At 45.6% G+C, this 23955-nt stretch overlaps 1 pseudogene; it reads right to left on the bottom strand.

Annotated features, from left to right (window-relative positions):
- Nucleotides 1-16888: 16888 nt before the first annotated feature.
- On the bottom strand, nt 16889-17868 carry LOC112815114 (N-alpha-acetyltransferase 20 pseudogene; annotated as a pseudogene).
- Nucleotides 17869-23955: the final 6087 nt, after the last annotated feature.

Here is a 23955-nt window from a genome sequence, read left to right as displayed (position 1 = left end):
GGGAACAGAACTCCTTGAGCTGCCTGTGCTCCCAGTCCAACTTGACCCCTGCCTACCAAAGATCCCACAAAGGAGCCCAAACTGAACCACCTCTCTGGATCCTTGAAAATGCACTCCAACCTAACTGAATGCCCTGAAGGCCAAGCGTGTAGTTCAGCCCCTTAGGCTTATTTACCCTTAAGTTTGTTTATGTGCATTTTCCTAATCATCTTTGCTGCTTTTTAAAAAAGATTTTACTTATTTGAGACAGAGAGAGAGAGAGCACACAAGCAGGGGGAGGGCCAGAGGGAGAGGGAGAAGCAGGCTCCCCAATGAGCAGGGAGCCCAATGCAGGACTCTACCCCAGGACCCTGGCATCATGACCTGAGCCCAAAGGCAGACGCTTAACCAACTGAGCCACCCAGGTGCTCCTTTACTGCTTTTTTTTTTTTTTATTCAAACTTGAAACATCTCCATCATGAAGAAGTCCAGCACTATAGAAATAAATAACATAGAAAGTATAAGTCTCCTATATTGTCCCCACTACCCCCAGCCCCATCAGGGTAACAATTAGGTCAATAATTCTGTCTATTCATCTGGATCCTGTTTCTGTACACATACTAACAGAAAGGATTTCACTACATTTACTACGTTGCAATCTACCTTTTCTATTCACATATTTGGAAACTGTCCATGTCACTGTAGTCCATGCACTAAGTCACCTCAGTATTTTAAACACCTCATATAAATGGATTTTCCATGGTCTCTCTTTTTTCCCTGGGATTACAAGCCTGGTGCAGTGAGCATCTTTGCATCTTTGTGCATTTGGACGGGTAGCTGAGTTAATGCCAATCCTTTCTATTACTGGCACCCTGCAGGAACAGGTTTGTACCTCTGCACATTTCTGTGGGACAGATTTCTTGAAATAAAAGCTGGGTGAAAGGGTAGGCGCATCTTTAGTTTTGAGAAACATTGCCAATTGTGCTCTAAAAAGGTTGTGCCAATTTTCACTCCTATTGGCAATGTGTGAATCACTTGCTTTAATGCTGTCCTTGGCTCTGATGAAGCATGTACTAAGGCACAGGCACGTGGATTATGTTCCGGCACTTGCCATGAGACTCATGCTCAAGCATAGTATGGGCGGCACCACTCAGCCCCTGCCATCAAGTCCCACTCGAGGTTGCACGTGAGTAATAAGACAGTCCAAGGAAACTTCTGGGAAGGTCTGAGAGACACAGGGGAATGGAGGTAGATAGCCAGGGAGATGCCTATGTCCTCATTCTAATCCAAGAAGTCCATCATTTTTTCTTACAGGATGTTCTGCAGCTCCCCCAACCCACAGACAGACACAATCACGTTTCCCAGTTTCCTGTACCCTGGACTCCATCACTTGTCTGGATAAATGGTCCAAGGCTCACTGGAGATTCCATTACATCCCTGCTTGGCCCTGCAGGTGGACAGGCTTGCAATGAGCTCACAATGCAGTGTGATTGTCAGGTTCCGGGAAGAGATGGCATTTCATTTGGTTAGGTCTCAGCTGTGTTGTGAATCATTTTGCCTTTCAAATTTCTCATTGCTCTGTCGACTCAGCCTGCTCCTCTTTGTATGATGCAGGACTGCTGAGGGAAGAATGGACGTTTGGTCCATGAGACCTGAAATGGTCGGAGAAAGAAGCAGAGTACAAGCCCAAACGGGACCTCTGGCCACAAGCTTGGATTAGTCACTTACAAAACAAGGCAGCCCTGAAAATAATAACACACCAGAAGGAACAGCTGACATGTATTCAGTGCTTACCATATACCTGCCACCATTCCAAATACTGTCTAGCATTATATACAAGGTATATTTTTAATTCTCGATCTTATGATGCAGGAATTATTTCCTGAGTCTAACCCGAGTTAACTAGGCAACCTGACCCCTCCACTCAATGCAGAGCTTTTCTATTTACCCGTGTCTTATTTTAGAGAACATTCCAGACCTATCTCATTTGATGTCCAAACAAAGCAGTGCTGAGAGGCTGGGAGGGGTAAGGTATTAATGTACTCATTTGACAGGTAGGAACACTGAGGCCTGGAGATGTGTTTTGCGTCAGACCCTGTCCCCATGATGGAATGTGAGCCAAGTCCCTTGATGTGGCCAGTCGTCACATGACACCCCAGGTGAGTGTCTGTCCTTGGGTCCCAGGTATTTCTTCAAAGCCCAGGGTGTTCTCAGGGTTTGAAGCACTGGGCGCTGAGCCAGCACAGGTGGCTCCCAGCCAGGTGACAGGATCTGCAGACAAGCTCGGGTCCTGCCCATAGCCTGGTATTCCTCGGGCAATTATTTTCAGAAGCTATTGACATCGTGGTTGGCTAGCAAGCCTGGCTCTCACCCGCTGCCCAGGAATTGAACTGCTCATTGGCCCGTGGGTTTATGAGTGTCAGCTGCTTTTTCTCATTACCACTTTCAATTAACTCATTGTTCTGAGTCCAAGCTAACGGCCCCCCTTGGGATTCATTTACATTAATGTTGGGGCCCTGGTTTCTTTCTTTCCTTTTTTTTTTTTTTAGAAGAAAAATTCAGGTTTTGTGAAGTGAACAATTAGAAACATCAGGGGTAGAGGCCCTGGTTGTGGGTCCAGGACAGAGGGAGCACATATTTCCCACAGTGGCGCTGCCAGGCCGAGGTGCCCCGGCCACTTAGACACATTGAACACATCCTTCAAGGCCCAGATCAATCCTTCTTCTTGGAGGCAGCTGAGGCTGCAGGACGAAGATGCAAGCGGGTGAGGAGGCAAAGTGCTATGGAGCTTGAGGAAGGCACCCTCCTACCCGGTTGGGACCCATTCCCTAAGAGAAGCATTCAGTCTTCCACTGCAGAAGGAAGAAAACTGGAAGAGAAGAGAAGTTTATTAAACACCTACTACATGCAAAGTGTGATCGCCTTCATTTCACGTAATCCCCGAATAAGAACCAGTATCCGTCTTTTATAGGTAAAGACATTAGGGCACAGAGAGGGACGGCGACTTGACCAAAGCCACGCATCTAGGAATGGCGGAGTGAAGATTTTATACCAGCAAACAGGGACAAATGTGGGGAAAGTGAATGTGGGGGGGATGGGAGGGGCACAGGACTCTGCACAAATCAGTTATAATTCCTTAAACCCCCTTCAAAAAAGTTTCCTGTGATGACCCACCTGCTTTTCATGCATTTCTTTGGGAATCACTTGTTCCTTATCGCCTTATAGATAGACTAAGAGTGTTCGCTTGAAAACCAGAATCTTTTTGGGTGTTTCCTCTTATGTTAAAAAAAAAAAAAAAAAACTTCTGCTTTTCCTCCCCTTCAAGATGATTATTGGTTCCTGCTGCTGTTGCAGCATGGCCGGGACTTGTGGATCAGAGTGACCCCTAAGAAGGAGACCCAGAAGACCATTCCGAGAGCGGAAGGACGCAGAGACAGTAGGAAGGCCAAGCCCACCCCTGTGACTGCCGCCCTGCTTTTCTAGAAATGTCTCAGGGGAGGTCTAAGTACACCCTTGAGCTGGGAAGCCCCACAGTGCCATCCACCAAGAGACCTGGGGTAAGTCCTTCCCGCCTTGGCAGAGCCTCGGTTTCTCCGCCTGGAAAGGGAAAGAATGGGATGAGCTGACTTCTGAGACTCTTCCCAGTTCCAAAGTCCTCTGCTGTGTGTCGGAGAGCATCCGGGTCTCATTACTCCAGACGCGGACAAAGCTGCCTTCCTTATTATTTTTTCACACCCAGTGACTTGGACGGTGACAGATTTTGCATTTATTCCCCTTTATGTGCTATTTTAAGGTGTGAGCTTATTTATCTCTTTGATCAAGGACACCTATTCCGAATTTATGGGACCTGAATTCAGCGATAGAGCCAATGAATCCGAGAGCCGAACAGCTCCCCGACCCACCCCCAGCGTCGGCAGCATCCACCGCCCCTCGGCCCTGAGCGGGGTATATAAATCCTCGGCACGTTTGCAGCCCTTTGCAGGCTACCTTTTGTTTCTCCTCTGGAGGCTGTTCATGTGTATGAACTAAAGGAGATGGAGCGTGAAGAAGCTGCAAGATCTAAGGGAGAGGAAAGGCCGGAAGTTTACAGGGAAGATGGCTAATCCTTGCCAAGGGGGTGAAAAAGTCAGACATCTGGTTGCTGGTTGTGTTTCCTGCTGAAAATCAGGGCAAAAGGTCCCCTGCAAGTTTGGATCTGGGTGGGGGGAGAAGAAAAGGAGTGGGAGGGGAGATGGGAGACCGAAATCCTGTAGCCGGGGGAGGGGGAAGGGGGAAGGGGCCGATCCTGTATTCTTTCAGGCTCCAACCGTCTTCTAAGAGTGGGAAGGGGGTTTGGCAAAAAATTCAAAGCGATCCAGCTTCTGGGGAGTGAGCAGTCTCTAAGAGGCCCTGACAGGTTTGCCCTTGGCTCAACGACAGGTTTTCAGGAGGAGCCGCAGGGCTATGATCCAAAGTCCGGCCAGATAACAGAAGCTGGGAGGCAACCCGGAATTCTTCATTAACGGTGCAAATGAGCGGGAAGGAAAATAAACAGATACCCGGATGCTTTGTGTGTGCCCCTGACTGCAATAAGCCCTGACGTTTAGACAGCCCTTTGTACTTTGTATTTTTACAAAGGACAGCGTCCTACATCTGATTCCCATCATCCCACCTTGGTGAGCAATGAGGGGGTCAGGCCTGGGATACCAATCCCCATTTCACAGAAGAAGAAATTGGATGAGAAAGGAAAACTAATTTGACCAACACCACAGAGCCTCAGGAGGCCTTGATTGGACCCCCCAGGCCCAGACATGTCCTTGTCCCCCAACACCCTGTGTCACCAGGAACTGTGAGGAAGGCCTCAGCCCTGTGTGTGGGGACCCTCAGCTTTCTGTCCAAGGTGCTCCTTCTGTACCCCAGCTTCCTTATAACTGAAAACTCCCAGAGCATTTGGCAGTGAGTGCCAGTGAGTCTGTTGCCTAGTGTGTCACAATCAAGCAACCCAACTTTAAATTCAGTTCTCCAGGAGCACCTGGGTGGCTCAGTCAGTTAAGCGTCTGCCTTCAGCTCAGGTCATGATCACTGGGGTCCTGGGATCGAGTCCCATATCGGACTCCCTGCTCAGTGGGAAGCCTGCTTCTCCCTCTCCCTCTGTTTCTCCCCCAGCTTGTGCTCCTCCCCCTGCCCTCTCGAGTAGAATAAAACCTTTAAAAAAAAAATAAGTTCCGGGGCGCCTGGGTGGCTCAGTTGGTTAAGCGACTGCCTTCGGCTCAGGTCATGATCTCAGGGTCCTGGGATCGAGCCCTGCATCGGGCTCCCCGCTCAGCGGGAAGCCTGCTTCTCCCTCTCCCACTCCCCCTGCTTGTGTTCCCTCTCTCGCTGTTTCTCCCTCTGTCAAATAAATAAACAAAATCTTTAAAAAAAAAATAAGTTCCGTTTTCCTTCACATGAACTTTAATCGGTACATTTTAATTTATGTTAACAATTGCTGAATCAATACACACAATCCTTTCACCTTTCTGTTTTAACATTTTTGTGATAGAATATCATGGCAAATATTTTTAATTTTATGTTTGACCCTTCAAATAAAAGTGATGAGTTGGCCGGCCTGCCTTCCCTCCTTCATCATTCCGCAAATATTTAATTGAGCTCCACGCCAGTGCTGAGAATGCAGCAGTGGACTGAGCAGGTATAGACTTTGACTTCATGGAGGGGAGGACTGACAATACACAAACTCACATGTTTGAAAATACGTTATCTCTTCATATGTGCCTAGAAGAAAAGGAGGTGCTATGGTAGAGAAAAACGACCAGGAGGACCTGTATTTAAGGTTGGGAAGGAGGCAGAAGACCAGAAGGGAGAGCAGGATGGGCAAAGGGAGGGCAACAGCAAGGGGCCCCAGACAGGATGGAGCGTGAAGGGCGCAGGAGCTTGAGATGAAACCCAGGACGGCCTGAGCTCCTGGGGCGCTCTGAAGGCAGCCGCTCATCCAAGAAGTTCATTCAGCAGCACACTGGGGAGGATATTTTCGCTGGGAACCTCGGTTTTCTCATCTGTAAAGTATGGAGAGTGAGACCAGACTCACTGGGTGTTGGAGACGATGATGAAAATCCTAAAGATGGAAATCCTAAACTGAGACATATAAATGTGTCTTTATCACATTACCAGATCTGCTTCATCATAAGGTCTCACGGGTCCTCCTTGGTGGCGGTTGGAGCACTTTGCTTCAGCTCTCTCCTACCATTAGAGTATTAAATGATCTGTAAACACACACTTGAGAGTTTGGGACCACAAAAGGATGCTGCAGAGCTTCGGTCCAGCACCCTCTCACCCTCCCATTGGTCATTCCAGTGCTAATGGCAGGGTCTAGCCTAAGTAATATGCAAGGATGGCCTTCGCACATAGAAAAAAAAATTCTTCCCATTCTTTTATCCCTGCCACGTATTTGGGAGACTTTGCAAACTTAGGGGACAGATGGAAATAAACACAGACAACTGTTCTATTTACTGTAAAGCAGTGTTTCTTACCTTTTGGCCATCCAGATGTCCCTTTTCCTTTGAGGCACCCACCACATCTTTGAGAATCACAGAATCTTGGGGGGTTGGTATTATAAATATATGGGTGCTTTCTTGTTTTCTAAGAATTGTATTTTATATCATGTTTTAGAGTTTACAAAACGCTCTGATGAAACTTATTCGAAGGCCTGGCAACACTGGGAGACAGGTGACCTATCATGTTCAACCATACCACCCTGCTTAATTGTCTTCATAGCACTTTCTGGTAGCACTATTATCTGACGGAGGATATTAACTGGTGAATGCATTTTGTTTATCTCTTTTCCCACTTCTAGAATGTAAGCTTGAGAATACCGGTCTTGTTCACTGCTATGTGCAGAGCATCTAGGAATATGCCTGTCCCACAGGAAGCGCTTGGTAACGAGGAGTTTGGTGAATTAATTAATAGGTCTCATTTTACAGATGGAGCAACCGAGGCTTGGTTAGCAAGGTTCAGTGACTTTACCAGGCTCACGCAGGTGTTAAATGGTAGGGCCGGGACAAGAAATCAAATCTTTGCATTTCCCATCTAGGACTCTTTCTGAGATACTACCTCTTTCTATGGCATAACCATAAGCTCAGAAATATATGAAATAGATTACCAGGTATCTGAAATACCTGAGACCACAGTCCTAAAGAGCTCACTCTTAAAATCAACTTGGTGCTTTGTTTCCTCAGCAAAGGAGATTAGAAACTCCAACTAACGTGGGAAGGAGCAGGAGGGAAGGCCACCGGCTGACATCAAGGGAGAGGCGGAAAGACTGAAGAGCAGGCCTGGAGTTCCAAGACGTTGGCCAGCTGGGGCCATTTAGTGTAAGGACAAAATGCACCACACGTTGTCATAGCTCTAGATGAGAGCATCCTGGCATCACAGCATTTAATGAAACTTTCGGGGAAATTCCAAGTTGGGAAGGGCACACCATGAACTCTAAGAGTGGTTACCTGGAGAATTAGAGCACGCTGGGCAGATTTCCAGTTTTGACTTTATAGACCCCTGCACTGTTTATGTTTGTATAGCGAGGTATATCAAGCATAACAAAAGCCCAACAAAAGCAAAGGAATTCACTGTCTTTAGTATATTCTATTTAATAAGCCTGGAAAAGATGCACTTCAATGTAGAACGTTTCCATAAAAAATAAAGTCTAAAGAAAAATAATTAAGATACAAAAGACGGGATCATTTTCACTGGCAGGTTGAGTTATCACTATGAAATACTAATGCTTAACAAATATTGGGGCACCTGGGTGGCTCAGATGGTTAAGCGTCTGCCTTCATTCAGCTCAGGTCATGATCCCAGGGTCCTGGGATCGAGTCCCACATCGGACGCCCTGCTAGGCAGGGAGCCTGCTTCTCCCTTTGCCTCTGCCTCTCTCTCTCTCTGACTCTCATGAATAAATAAATAAAACATTTAAAAAATATTGAAAGCCTGTGACATGACAGGCTCTATGCTAAGCACTTTGCTTACTCATCCCATGTAGCTCTCATTACAACCCTTTTATTACCCCAAATTTATGGGAGAGTTGGGCTCATAAGATTAAGAACCTTATACAGAGGCAAGCTATAGAGCCCAGACTCAGATGCAGACCCTACTAACACCAAAGCTCAGGTTCTGAAACCAGTGCCTGAGCTGCTTTGATTTTTGTGTGAACCCTGTATTAAGGGGGTTGTGGCAGATTAGAGGTTCGTAGAAGTGTTTCCATTCTACAAAGCAGCATGCCTTCACCAATTCTTTCCCTACTCCCTGCTGGTTACAGATGTGAATTAGCAAACCCTCTCTTCCAGCTGCTCACCAAACCCCTCCCCCGCCGCCTCTTCCCCCAAACGTGCAGCCCCTAGCACCAGCTCACCTGCCCAAGACCTCAGGGCTGTCTCCTTGAGAACAAAGGGCCATCACCCCATGTTCATTGACTTAACTTAATAATTCCTATGTGTCCTGTATCCTTGAAAAAGATTGTTTATCTTGCTATCTATTTGACATTTACGGAGGAACATATGAAAGTGAAAAGATGTTTTCCTTTGGATCCAAAAAAGGATTTAGACACTTGAGCCATGAATTCCTCAAGGGCCCCAGTTTTGCTTTGTATCTTTATGATGGAATGTGACATTTTGAAATATGGAGATGTTTGTCATGGGTAAAAGTTGTACTTACTAAAACAAACAAACCAAAAAACAAAACAAAACAAAACCAAACCCCGAAGGTGAATTTTTAGTATTTTCTAATAAAACCACTTGCTTTTTAGCTTTGAAATGGAACCTTGATCTGCTGGTGTCTGGTCTGCTGCTGCCTGAGGCTCCCTGGAGGGAAGGAGAGAGAGAGGGAGCTTGCTTCTGGATGATGCATCTGCATAGAAGAAAAGACTGCAACTCTCAAAGGAGGGACAATAGCTAGCCAGTGGAGGCAGGTACCAGCCCCGTCATGCAGAACCGGGTGTTAAACCTCTCTCAACTTCACCAGCCTCCTTCTCTATAAAACAAGCACAATTAGGGGTGCCTGGTGGCTCAGCGGGTTAAGGACCTTTGGGTCCTGGGATCCAGCCCGGCACGGGGCTCCCTGCTCAGTGGGGAGCCTACGTCTCCCTCTCTCTCTGCCCCCACTCATGCTTCTCCCTCCCTCTTTCTCTCTCCCTCTCAAATAAATACATAAAATCTTAAAAAAAAAAAAACCACACACACACAAAACAAAAAAACAAGCACAATTAAGGAATCTATCTCATAAGGTTATTGGGAGGATGAAATAAAACATGTAAAGGCACTTAAATATTTCACAGCGCAAAGTAAATTCTCAACAGAAACTTCAGTTATCACTGTAGTCTCAGTGAGGTGCCAAATACCAAATCAACAGATCACACAAATTGTCACCCTATGGTTCAGATAAATGTCACAAAATGTAAGGTGCAATGGAAATGATAATGAGAAGCTGTCACCTAGCTTGCGGGGTCAGAGGGAACTTCAAAGAAGTAGACGTAAAACTGAAACCTAAAGGGTGAGCAGAATCCTTCAAGTGGAAGAAAGCCAGTACTATTCTAACTGAGCTTTTCAAAAACCAACTACAGTGTATATGGTAACTTTCAAAGACTGCAAATGTGAAAAGCACTTATGTGTTAGTACTGTTTATTTGCCTATCTTTGATTATTAATGAGATTGAATGTTTTCAAATATTTATTGGTCATTTTTTTTAATGATCTTTGCCTAACTTTGTTATTGAAGGGGGACTGTATTTTTCTTTTTGTCTTTAAAGGCTGTTTATATACTAAGTATATTAACTTTGTCATATTTATCATAGACAGTTTTCCAAATTTGTAATTTATCTCAATTTTGTGATGCTCTTCAAAGTATATATATAAGTGCATTAATATTTTGAGAAATACATTTGCTATTGTCTTTTTTAAAGATTTTATTTATTTATTTGACACAGAGCGAGAGCGAGAGAGAGAGAGAGAGAGAGAGAGAGAGAGAGAAAGAGCCCAAGCAAGGGGAGCAGCAGGCAGAGGGAGAAGCAGGCTTCCTGCATGAGCAGGGAGCCTGATGCGGGGTTCGATCCCAGGACTCTGGAATCATGACATGAGCTGAAGGCAGCGGTTTAACCAACTGAGCCACCCAGGCGCCCCTACGTTTGCTATTGTTGATGTGCTTTGTCTGTTAAGAGTTCTTGCCCCTCCTAACGTCAGATACTCATCTATATTTTCTTCGTTTTTGATGGTTTTATTTTTGATTTACACACTCATAAGATTTTTTAAATTCCCTACACTCACTTATTTTGATTCTTACTTGTTGGAATAGTCTCTATTATTTATCCTCCATGTAGATCATTTCCTTTCTCATAATCTTCATTGCTTTTCCCATTTCCTCTGCGTTTTGTAAAGACTGATGAAGTTCAACCTCCATGTTAGTGACTTAATTTTCTGAGCATTTAGTTCTGAATAGCCTCCCATCCCGAAGATTTTGAACTTACCATTAATACACGAGTTTCCTTGCCTTCTTGATATCCCTTTTCATCTTGTGGTTTTTTTTTCTGATGATTTTCTACTTGTATTTATGGAAGCTATATTAATCAATGAGGCCAAACAGATTTCAAAACTGTTCTTCTGGCTTGCCATACATCATTTCCACCATTACATTCTTCCTGTGAATTTGTGAGATGTTATTGGTACTCTGGTATTCTTCATGAGGGCTTTCCCTGTCCCTCGTCAGGTTCCTCCCTCTTGACTTGGTTCTGCACAGAGCGGGATCTAACTACAGGGCGTGGGTGTGTTGCCCAGCTCTACTTCTCATTAATTCAGAAGTAGAGCAGGTGGCTATGACAGCTCATGACCCAATTCCCAATGTCCAGTAGGAGTAACTATCATGGTTTTCGGCAGAAACTTTTTTCAGAAAAAAAAATCTTACTTGGAACTCCAAGAGAAACACCTCTAAAATCACAAAAAGCTTGATTGAAGCAAAGGATAAAGGCCCAGACTCTCACTCTGTCCCATGCCTCCCTTGTCCTCAGATGGATTTTCTCCTCCTTCCCAGATCCTAGCTTTCTGACGCATTGAACTGACAGAATAAAGGAGAAAGGCAACCCCTCATCAGGTGCCATTATGAAGATTTCTTCTCTCTTCCTTACGGTCCAAGCACTGACCTTGGGTCCTCAGCTCTTTGAAAGGCTCCATACCATCTCTTTCTCTCTTGCCCACCAAACTGCCTGCCCTCCTCCGTTCTGTGGTTTGCAGTCTCTGGACGGATGTAGAACATGTGGGACGAGGGGCAGGTACGAAATGCTCTGGCACCTCTGGCCCAAGAGGTTGAAATGCCGCCCTCAGGCACTCCTTCATCCTTCCCTCTGGGCCCAGACCCCGGGAGACGGGGAGGAGGCCACCTGGGCAGCATGCCTTCTGCCCCAGATGCCCCCACCAGACTCTTTTCCCACCCACGGCTCAGACGCAGGTGTGAGGGTCCCCTTTCTTTCCAGTTTGCTACAGCTATGACCTTGCTTTAGGATATTTTGGTCTGTTCCAGAGCCCAACAAAGTCAGCATTTAGCTAATGAGCACCATATTACTGAGAATGTAAAAGACCCCATTGTTTCCCCTCCCCTTAATGAAGGGACGTGGCTTCCTGAGGCAAATTAATTTGCGGAAGGGGTCAGAATAGCCAATTGCTTTACAATGAGCAACGCTTTAAGCCACTCATGCACAGGGTGGGGCTCAGGGAAACTATTACACAGTGTATTTTTCTTCTATGAAAAAAGACTTCTTAAAGCTTTTATTAAGTTATTCAAGCCATGAATCTGAATGGTTCTAAAACGTTCCCTTGCATTCTTCCTCATCTTCTTTGACTACCTTTAGGAGAGATCCAAGCGTTGGGTCACTGGAAAAAAAGGAACCAGCACAACGGGATGGTTGAATATGGTGCCCTGCCCCAAAAGGGCAGGTAGTTCAGAGGGGGTCACAGAAGCACCTGGCGTGACAAGGGCCAACTCTTCCAAAGAGTAGAAAGTCACTCAGGAGAGAGACTTGCCAGGGAGAACAACTGTGTGTGTGCATTGTGCACATGTATGTGTGTCTGAAATTTTTAATGAGCTAGTACTTTTTTATGTTCTAGAACTAATTCCCCCTCAGGGTAAAAATTCAAACAGTGCCTAAGAGAATAGGTGATCCCGGTTTTATAACTGTCAGAAAACCAAGTATATGTATATATACACATGTTCATATATAATGTTCATCTTTCACTGGAAGTTCTTTTATGGAAGTAAGTGCGGGAAAGCGCTTCTGTACGTTCTTCAAATTATTAACTCTAAGCAGTATTCAAAGGCCACCCTGAATCCTACTTTTTTCATCTTCTTTGAGTGCTTTCGGAAGAGAAGTCATTTTTCAAGTAAAACACAACTGGGAAATACAACAGATGAAATTTTTAACAACAGAACAATGAAACCCTACAGGTAGTAGACGCTCACTAAATATTTATTGAAATAGCAGGTCATGAAATAAAACTGTAACACTGTTTTGCAATTTGATTTTTTCCCTCGATACATCTTGGGCGTCTTTCACGTGGGTCTGTGGAAGTGGGTAGCAGTATTGGTAAGTGCTGCTGAGTTTTATGTTGTCGGGATGCACTCTCATTGGACCAAATGGACATTGCAGTGGGATACGGGGTGGAATTTTAGCATAGAGCTTGAGTCCAACGACTCTTAGGTAAAAAGCAGGAAATGGGTCAGGACTCCTCAACCCCGTCCCTTCATTCCAGATACACTTGGAGCGTTCTAGCCTTTATGGCTAAAACCAATGACAAGAACGTGCCAGGGATATTGACGTCCGTGTTCAATGTTAAGAAAGATGTGAAGGAGCAAAGTGAAGTTTAAATAGAGAAGTATGAACAAAAGTTTCATTTGGGGCATTGCTGATTAGAGGAATAGAAGTTTACATTTCTTTGGAAAAAATTAAAAGTGCATACTTATTGGAGTTAAATTCTTCTACCAAATGACTACCAGGAAAAAAAGCCTATAAAATACGTATATGTCTACGTTTGTGTGTGTGTGTGTGTGTGTGTAACTTTAACAGGTTACACAGTAAAACATTAACACTGCATTGATAGCTTTATGAGTCACTTTTTTAATTTATAAAAATAATGCAACAATAAAATTCTGCATGTGGAGGCAGGACAAGTTTCATACCCCTTAGGTACTAGGGGGTCTGTTCTGGTCTGCGTGTAGCCCTCTGGGGAACGACCCGTCCCGAATTCCCCACTCTCCTGTCTGATCCCCAGGTCAGCAGACGGTCTGTCCTCCCAGCAATCAGCTCAGAGATGGCTGTATGATCCAAGGTGAGACTCAGACTTCAGATAACAGTCTAGCTCTTTTATCTGAGGCAGCTATGCCTGTCCCAGAATGAAGCCACACCAGAGTAAGTCAGTAAGGAGAAGGAAAGAAAGGAGAGAGCTGGAAAGATGGAGAGAGAGAGACAACAGATGACAAGTTTGAGCCTCTCCTCCCTGCCAGTTGACTCCTTATTGTTTGAATCAATACATTGAGTTGGTTTCTGTCACTGATAACTACAAGAATCCTAAGGCAACATCTCAGCCGCTAAAAGTTCAGGACACTTTTACGGACATGGGCTGTCTGGGCCTACTTTAATCAAGAACTCTTTCCCCTGCCAGTATGATGTGATTTTAGCCCAGAATAAATTTTTCTATGAAGGCCATTGCCTCATGAATAAAGAGAGCTTTGGGGGCCTTCTCTTGCTATTATCAAGTGGTTTGTCTGCTCTGCCAAAGGGTATTGCTTTGGAGTATTTCCCCCACCCTCCCTATGCCCTAAATCCTCATCTGCACTTGCTAAATAGAGACCCTCATTCCTACAAAACTGGGCCCACGTCCACCATCCAACCTCATCCCCTTTCAGCCTCTCCCTGTTCGCTAAACTCCAGATGAGATGTTTTTTCTTTCATGACCTCAAAAATACCAAACTGTCACCCAGCCCCAGGCCTTTACCCATGCTGTCCCCTCCCGCCTGCAACTTTCTGCTGAGACCCTCTCCTTCCTTCCCTCTGGCCGCCTCTTCCTGAGTCAGCTGGGATAGTACTTACTCCTTCTTCCTACTTCTTCAACAATCGAATCTAAGATCTGTTATCAGCTTCACTTTAGTCTTTGCTTTTCTTTCATGGCATTTATCACAAAACACAATTACACAGTTTGCTGGGTAATTTCTGTATTTGACACCTGGCTGTAATTTCTGCAGCCAGGTGTCAAATACGAAGGCAGTGTCTGGGTCCATTTTGTCCATGACTCCCTCCTTAGTATCTAGAAGAGTGCCTGACCCACGGTTGACCCTCCCTAGACAGTTGCTGAATGGGTGAGAGCAGGTTCACGACCAGCCTTGCATACACTGGATGGTTCCTTGAACACAGTCAGAAGGAGGCCTGCTTTTAGGAACAGGGCATCTATTTTTTTTTTTAAAGATTTTATTTATTTATTTGACACAGTGACAGAGGGAACACAAGCAGGGGGAGTGGGAGAGGGAAAAGCACGCTTTCCGCAGAGCAGGGAGCCCGGTGTGGGGCTTGATCCCAGGACCCCAGGAGCATGACCTGAGCCGAAGGCAGACGCTTAATGACTGGGCCACCCAGGCGCCCTAGAAGAGGGCATCTCTTAAGAGCCTTGCCCACGAGACACTGCACAGATGAATTGACTTTAGCACAATTTAAAAAAAAAAAAAATCAGGAAGGAGAGTTTTCAGGAAGACTCTGGAGTCCAGAGAGCAATGGAGCTCCATGGATGGCATGGAGCTCCATGTTTCCATTTGTCTCTTCCAGACATCAGTCAGGACTCACCTGAACCCTCTTTATAGGGTGTTTTGGGGCCACTGTTCAGTCAGATTAACTAGGGAACTCCTGGCACAATCAAATCTATTTCCACAGCATGAAAATGGTACCCATCAAATGCAAACACTTAAGCAGCAAAGTTGAAGAAATTTGGCTGATGAAGGTATTGGACGCTCAGACCAGAAGGGAGGAAAGTGCTTTTAATATTAGAATGTTTTTGAATTTTGTGAGCATTTTTATATTATTTTGTATTATTTCTCACAGTGTAGAGTAACGTCAGAGCAAAGGCTTTGGAGTCAGCAAGACCTGGGTTTTAATTGGGCTGTGTTACTCACTAGCTGTGTGACCCAAAGCAAGTTGCTTAACCTCTCTGGGCTTTGGAGGTTTTCCTTCTGAAAATGGAGGATACTATCAGGGCACTGAAATAGCATAATCCGTGCAAAGCACTTAGCACCACGCCTGGTACCTCAAGCTATTGTTGTTAGCTGTTGTTGTGCGATTGATACTGTGATTGTTGTAGATATAAGTAAAGCATCTGGAATGGGAGTGACTGGCACATAGCAAATACCAATGGACTAGTGTTACTCTTTTGGGTCCAGCATAGGTGATATTCAAACATTTGCCAAACCTGGCATGAACCAATCAGAGGGAAGCAAGGCATTGACCTTTGGGTGGTTGGATTTCTGGCGAGGAGTGGGTACTATGGGACACAGAGATGAGTGAGGGATTACAGGGACGGCTGTGATGGTGAAGAGTCATTTGGGGAGATCTAGGCAGTGACTCGTTACCAGCCAGTGTGGAAGTGGTTCTGTAGTGAACCCTCAGTGTGGCCACACCAGGGCAAACCAGCCCACGTCAGCCCTGGAGCAGGTACTCTGTCGGAGCCCGTGGAGGATCTGACCCCAAGGGCACGGCTGATTTTCACCCAGTTAGAAAATCACCTCTCAGGGCTCACACACACACCACCAAGGCATTGTCAGGTCCCAGTCACCTTTTCTGGACCCTTCTTCTTCAGCGACTTCCTGCACAGGAACCAGGAACTATGTCCACACCCAGAGACTTGCAGCCTCATCACCTCCTGGGGCTGCACTTTGCAAGGAGGGGCGTCAGCCCAGGTTCCCCTCCCTCCCCACCCCCACACCAGGCAGAGGTGGGAGCCGCCCCTCCCCCACCAGCAAGATAGCAGCCATCTCACTGCCCTGTCACCCCCCATGCCAGTGCGAGAGCCTGAGGGGCCCTGAACTTTTGTCCCGTGTCCCACTTTCCAGCAGGGCTGCCAGACCCTCCAGTGGGCTGAGGCTGAAGGGCTGGGTAGGCCTTCCCACCCCCAGCTGACTCCCACTCAGGAAACAGCCAGTCTCTATTTTGAGCAGAGGAACGTGTCACACCTCCCTGGGCCAGGACACCTCCTCCCTTGCCAAGAAACCGCACTCCAACTGTGCTTAGCCAATGACATTTCAGTCCTGGTCTGCAAAGGCCTTTAGGACCTTTCAAGTTGCTTCAATCCTCTGAGCCTCCAAAAAGTAAATCTTATTTTCTCTTTCTTCCCCCCAAGTCAGCTATATATAACTCCAGACACAACAGCTAACCTTGGGGGGCTGGACACTTGGACAGGGCTGACCTATTGTTTCCACACCCGCCCACGTGCAGTCAAAGGCCCCCACCCAACCGGGAGCTAGAGTGTGCAGGGAGAGGCGCACAGAAAGGGATCAAGTGCAGCCACCTCAGGCCCAACACGTCCAGGCCCTGTCTGTTCTTTGCTGTGTGCTTCTGGATAGCTGACTTGATGTCTCTGAGACTCCTTTTTTGAAATTGTCAAAATACTACAAATTTCTTGGAAGGGTCAAAAGGATTAGTGTATATATCTATGTCAAGAATCTGACTCAAGGAGGGGGTCAGGTTGGTTGATTAACGGCAAATAAATATTTGCCGTTAATCATACTGTGCGGTGACTTTTGGAAAGCTCCAGGTGTTTGGGCACTTGAGAAGGTGGTCTTCTCTTTTTGTGCTCACCAGCAGCACACTCACGTGTATACTCGGAAAGGTCTATTTGCTTTTTCTTTTTTTTTTTTTAGGGTCTACAGTGCATTTTATTATACATCTTAGATTTATACATTTCATATATGCTTTTAGAGCTTCAATTAACAGTTTGATACAAAATAAAAAATATATATGTAGCAGTGGTTCTCAGGCACAGAATTTAGGAGGAGACTGGAGCAAGTTTTTTCCCTAGCATATAGTAAATATTATGAACCAAATCAGTGGAATGTTTCCATCTGATCCAGCTGCCTTTTTGATTGAATTTTATTACAGTGAACAGCTTTAGGAGGTATGGTATTGCTAACTGGAAACAATGAGACTCAAGTTTATAACCTGTATTTTCTTGAAGTCTGTGAGACCTAAATGATTACTTTTCTCCTAATAGAGCTCCAAGATCATCCAATGAAAATAATATTGTCCATAAAATATCTGGAGCATCAGCCTAAGAACCACTGCCCATGGTTATTCAATGTCTTCAGGCCTCACAGGATGAGGTAATGGTATGACGGATTTCTTCTCAGTGTCTCTGGAAAGTGCTTTCCTCATATCATAGGCGTCCTCGTCGGGCTCCCGGTTGCTGGCCGAGTAGTACTCTATGACCGTCCTGTACACACTGTAGCCCAACTGCTTATACATGTTGACTGCATCTTGGTTAGATACTCTTACAAAGAGATCGACAAAAAAATCCACCCTTTCTTTCTGAAATCTCCTCTAATAACTCCATAAGTTTAGCAGCCAAACCAAGGCGTCGAAAGGCCGGAACAACAGAGAGAGCTGTGATGTGCCCGTGCCATTCTTCCCTAGCTACCGAGCCTTCCGCTTTACCCATGATATAGCCCATTAACTCTCCACCAGGTGCCTCCGCAACAATGAAGTACTCTGGCCAGTAGGCAAGGTACTGTAGGTAAAAAGGAATCCCATAAGTTTCCGTAAGTGGATCCAAGTTAATGTTGTTGAAGCGGAACAGGTCATCGCACGTGAAGGCCCGGAGCGTGGTCATCGCACCGCCGCTGCAGAAGCCGGCTCCCTACTTGCTTTTTCTGGATGTTGAACTCTTCCTAATGTCCCCTCACAAAGCTTGTTGCTAACATTTGTGGAGCAAAAGGCAGAAGAACAGGGAGGCTGACATTCTATGAGCCTATATATGAAACAGCTTTATCGAGGTGTAACTGACACACAAACTGTCCACCATAGATTGAACACACGCACACACACAAGCGGAGAGTAAACACACATAATGCTCCCCAAAGACCCCTCCCCCTGCATAATTCCACCCTGCCATACCTCCCACCCCACTCTTCTGCTTTCGGGCGAAAGGGATCAATGGGCATGTTTTAGAGTTTTATGTAAATGGATCCATGTAGTATGTACTCCTTTCATTTGGCTTCTGCATCTTAGCATCCTTATTTTGAGACTCAACCATGCTGATGCAAATACCATTATTTCACTCTTCTTTGTTGTTGGGTAGCATTCCGCCACGTACACGTAACACAGACTGTTTATCCATTGACTGGCTTTTGGCCATTTGTTTCCTATTTGGGGCTCTTATGAATAAAGGTGCTAGGAATATTCATGTACAAGATTTGGTTTCTATATATGCTTTCTTTTCTCCGGAGGAAAAACCTAGTACTGGAGTAGCTGGATATGTTATGTGCATATTTACTTTTTAAGAAACTGTCCACCTTTTCCTTACACAGGGCTGGATCCTTTTCTACTCCCACCAGCAGTTCACGGGAGTGTTCCGGTTCCTTCCCACCCCTGGGTGTGACTAACGCTTGGAATGGTCTTTTCCATGCTAGCCATTCTGACAAATGTGTAGTGGAATCTTATTGTGATTGTAATTTGCATTTCCTTCAAGAACGACGCAGAGAGCTTTTTATCATGTGCTTATTTGTCATCCCTGTATCTGCTTTACTGAAATGTCTGTTTAAACCTTTGGCCCTTTACTGAAAAATGAGCTGTTTTCGGGCCCCTGGGTGGCTCAGTTGGTTAAGCGACTGCCTTCAGCTCAGGTCATGATCCTGGAGTCCCGGGATCGAGGCCCGCATCAGGCTCCCTGCTCAGCGGGGAGTCTGCTTCTCCCTCTGACCCTCTTCCCTCTCGTGCTCTCTATCTCTCATTCTCTCTCTCTCAAATAAATAAATAAAATCTTTTAAAAAAAAATGAGCTGTTTTCTTAATAGGGAGTTTTGAGAGTTTTTCTAGTCTGTATATTCTGTACACTTAATCAGTTGTGTGATTTGCAGAGATTTTTCTCTCAGTCCATGGCTTGTCTATTTATTCTCTTAACAGCATCTTTCAAAGAGCAGAGTTTTAAATTCCAATGAAATTCAAATCATTTTTTTTTCTTTTATGAATCATGCTTTTTGATCTCGTATCTAAGAACTTTTTGCCTAGCTCAAAGTCATAAAGATTTTCTCCTAGAAGCTTTATGGGTTTTGGGTCTCACATTTAGGTCTGTAATCTATTAGTTCTTTAAAAAAATTTTTTTTAAGATTCCATTTTATATATGGTGGGAAGTATGGTCTAGCTTCTCTTTGCATATGGATTACCAACTGTTTCAGCCCTATTTGTGGAAAAGAGTACACCTTCTTCACCAAATTGCCTTTGCAAATTTGTCAAGAATCAGTGTCTATTTTTGGAATCTCCATTCTGTTCCACTGATCTATTTGTCTATCTCTAGGCCAATATCATCGTCTTGATGAGTGTAGTCCTCCAATCAGGCAGTATTAGCCTTCCCATTTTATTCTTCTTTTTCAAAGTTGTTTGGGCTAATACAGATCTATGACTTTTTATATGAATTTTAGCATGAGCTCATCAGTATTTCATGTAAAAGAAAGCCAGATGGGATTTTGATTCGGAGTATAATAAATCTATAGAACAATTTGGTGAGAACTGACAATACTGAGTCTCCTGACCCATGAACACACACTGTTTTCTCCATTTATTTAGAATTTTAAAATTTGTCTCAGCAAAGTATAGTTTTCAGTCTATGGATCCTGAACATCGTTTGTCATGTTCACCCCTAAGTATTTTATAATTTCTGGTGCTACTGTAAACAGTATTTTTAAGTTTCATTTTTGGTTGTTTATTGCTGTGCATGGAAATACAATAGATTTTTGTATGCTGATCTTGTGTCCTGCAACCTTGTTTATTAGTTCGGGTAGCTTTTTGTAGATTCCATCAGATTTCCTGCATAAGTGATTAGGTCATTGGCTAGTAAGAACACTTTTACTTCTGATTTGGATAATCCATTTCTTTTTCTTGATTTATTGCACCGACTACAACCTTCGGTATAATGTTAAATCAAAGTGCTAAGAGCAGACACCACTGTTTACTACTTGATCTCATAGGGAAAAGCCTGTTAGTCTTTTATATTAAAGCATGGTGATAGATGTAGACCTCTTGTAGACACCCACTATCAGGCTGAGGAAGTTCTCCACTGCTCCTGGGTTGCTGAGAGTTGTTTTTCATCAGGAATGGATGTGGGATTTTTAAATGTCTTTTCTGCATCTATGATGTGGTTATTTTGCTTAGTAACACAGTGAACTATGTTGATTTTCAAATGTTAGACCTTCCATTTCTGTGATAAACCCTACTTGGTTATGATATATTGCCTTTTTATAGGTTGTTGGATTTCTCTATGCTAAAATTTTGTTTAGAATTTTTGCATCTATGTTTATGAGGGCTATTGGTTTGTTGTTTTCTTGCAATGAATTTTTCTGGTGTGGAATTAGAAAAATGCTAACCCCATCAAATGAGTTGGTGTCCCATTGGGTATGGTTTGTTCTTGGGAGGGTGCCTGAGGAAAAGGCTCACATAGAGCCCGGAAGACCCTCAGGGCCATTCTGGCAGGTGACCTGAGTGTTCCAGTTACCCGGAGTATGATCTGGAAGAGCTCTGCATATGGTTCCTCTGCCATTTCCTTACTGCACTGTGCAGGGCACTGCAGGTAAAGCTCTTTAAAGCATCAGACAGAGGGTGGGGCCCCTGATGCCCAGGACTACGGCACACCACCACCATAAAGCCTTCTGGAATTCTAGCCAGCATCTGGAGCCTTTGCTCAGTATGAAGCTAACCTCTCTTGCTGTATGAACCGTCCTGGTGACAACACTCTCTGGCGAGTTGTTGACTTCCCCTTGGCTACTACCACCTTCCCAACGGCATTTGGACAGGCTCAAGGCTCTCATCTTAAAACCAATAAAAACCAAAGCTGGTGAGGCAGGGTCTTCAGGACCCTCACCACCCTTGCCCCCTTTCTTCCACAGCCCAACTTCCAGGAGGAGCTGAACACCCTCACTCTGTCCCCGCATCCCACGCCACAAACAGCAATCTGCCTCTCGCCCTCAGCACTCCTGCCAAGGTCACCAACAAACACCTTGTTGCCAGTCACTTGGGAGCCCTTCTCTGCTTCACGAGTCACACCCTCGGGCGCCGCTGGTTGCGTCTCTGCCTTGGTTAGGTTATCTTGTGTTGACTTTTCTAACAGCTGGTCCTCCTCCCCTATCCCTGGCTTTTGTACCTCTCACACACACCAAACACACTTGTGCTCCCCTGATCTCTTTCTCCTATTCTTACTCCTTAGACTGATGCCCCAATGCCAGGGGATGTACCCCACCCTCACCAGCAGCCACACACGTTTGCTCAGACTGTGCACAGACTGACTGTAGACAGCCCTGTTCCCGCTGTGCTTGTTCCACGGGGCCGAGCCCAGATTTGAGTTATGCACAACCTGACCATATGTGACTGCTCTGCTTCTACACACTCCAAACACACCACTTGACACGCTCCACAGCCACCGTCTCTAGGCTGTAAAGCTTTTAAATGCTGAATTCACCCCTTCATCATCTTTGACAGGCCTGGTACACAGTAGATGATCTTGAAGGGTGTGCTGCGTGTCTAAGTCCAACCCCCAGTCATAGCCAGGGTAGATCTCTCCACTGAGAAAGGCCACCACATCCTGAGGGTGGGCTTGTCCTTCTTTTGGACTGTGTGTTCTTCTGAACCAGAGGAAGGGATGGAGCCCCATGCTACAGCTGTGCCTTCTACTCTGCCTCTTCGACCCTGAGTTTGCTCATCTGGCAAATAATACGGTCTGCCTTACGGACTGTGGGGAGGGCTGCTGAAGCAAAGGTGTGGAAATGTCCCCTGCCTTCCGTCCCCCTCCCTGTTCTCGAGGGCGCTCGGACAGTACCTCTGAGCAAAGGACACCTCAGGAAAACAATTTATCCCAGGGAAGGAAAAGAAGCCAAGACCTCAGAAGGTATGTCCTGCCTGACCCCTGCTAGCTCTCAAGGTCTGTTCTACTTCTGTCTGTGACAGTGCCATCGATGTATTCCTCCATCCATCCAGGTAACAAATGCTCAGCGCTCGCTGCTGCCATGGCTGTGGCAGGGACCGGGAAGCCAGGACGCTAGGTGAGACAGGTGCAGTCCCTGCCCTCAGGACACTGCACTCTGCCACACTTGGGAAATGTACGAGTGGATCTAGGTGTATACTTGCTAATGGAGGAAAAACCCTGGCTTCTGGGACACAGCCGCAGCAGGGTGGAAAGTAGAGAGTATTCGAGGAGGGGCTCTCTAAAGAGAAAAGTGTTACAGAATGAGATGGGAGGGTGGGGAGATGTCTGAGAAATGGTGGAGCTGCTGGAAGGGGCATGCTTGAGGAATCGGGGAAGGCAATGTGGTAGCCATCAAGCAAGGGAGGAAGAGAGGGGCCCCGGGTACCATCGGAAAGGTAGGGAAGCACCAGATCATCCAGAGCACAGAATCCAGGCTGGATGCTGAGAACAAGAGGCCTTCTCTCAGGGTTCTGAGCAGAAATGGATAGGATTTGCTTTAGGGTTTACAGGTCGGGGATTTCCTTACTGTCAAGGGCCATCTGCCCACCAGGGGGAGCACCTGCTACGAACCGGCTGAGTCCTCCCCTTTCTGCGGGCCAGTTCTTACTCCTACACACAGACCCCACACCCCAGGCCCCAGAGCACCGGCTTCCTCAGACCAGGAGCTGGGAACGGACGGATAGGAGAGAAAAGACTGCTGGCAGTCAAGCGAGTTCATTGCTTTACGGAGTCCTACGCACCTGGCCTGAACAAGGCACACTCTTACATCATCCCCGGCCTCTAGCACACACAATACTATTAATAGCCCCATTTTTGGATGGCAATTTGGCAATTACAATTTTAAATGTGTATATTACTGCTGAGCAATTCCACTGCTGGGAATTCATCCTCAAGAAATACTTGTCTCTTTCCACGAAGAGTCTCGCGCAGAGATATTCATTGGAGCGCTATTTGTAAACTGGTTAAAAAAAAAAAAAAAAAAAAAACCAGAACAACCCAGAAACAACTTCCATGTCCAATCCTACCGGTGGAATGGCGAAATAAATTATGGTTCATGTACTCTTGGGGAGCTATTATAAATACCGAGAGATCTCCAGACAGTGTTGTGGGATCATTTCCCAGACACAATGAAGTTTCCCACAAAGCTAGGGCACGGCAGTCTCATCTTAGCAAACAAAACACAGACATAAGCAAAATAAAGCTATTTTTATTTACCTTCATATGTAAATTTATACAAAGACGACTAGGCAGGAGGCACAGCAACTTTTTTAAAAATAGCTGTTTTCTCTGGGGAAGGGTTGGGATGAGTAGCTCAAATTAGGTCAAGGGTGGCTTTCATTACTTGTACTGGCTTTAATTGCTCATGTGTTTTTTGTTTCATACAAAATTTAAAAATCCAATTAAACATTTGAGCTTGAAGTTACAGAGCTACAAAGTGGGGGAGCTGGGATTCAACCCAGGTTGGAGGGGCAGCACAGTTTCCGGTACAGAGCGGTCCTACCCCTCCCAGTCCCCAACCCACTCATGTTCACTGAGCATCTGCTGGGGGGGCAGGTACTGTGCTCGGCACAGGGAGACCGCAAAGAACAAAACTGAAGATCTCTGTCTAGTGGACCTTACTACTGGTTTGAAACATTCTTTAAAGGTATTTTTTAATTTATTTGTCAGAGAGAGAGCGAGCACAAGCAGGGGGAGTGGCAGGCAAAGGGCGAAGCAGGTTCCCCTCTGAGCAAGGAGCCCAAAGCAGGGCTGGATCCCAGGATCCCG

This window comes from Callorhinus ursinus, unplaced genomic scaffold (assembly GCF_003265705.2).
Source record: "Callorhinus ursinus isolate GAN/ISIS: 27379988/994484 unplaced genomic scaffold, GSC_fseal_2.0 scaffold30, whole genome shotgun sequence".
Classification (NCBI taxonomy): domain Eukaryota; kingdom Metazoa; phylum Chordata; class Mammalia; order Carnivora; family Otariidae; genus Callorhinus; species Callorhinus ursinus.
This window is presented reverse-complemented; position numbering and strand designations above follow the sequence as displayed.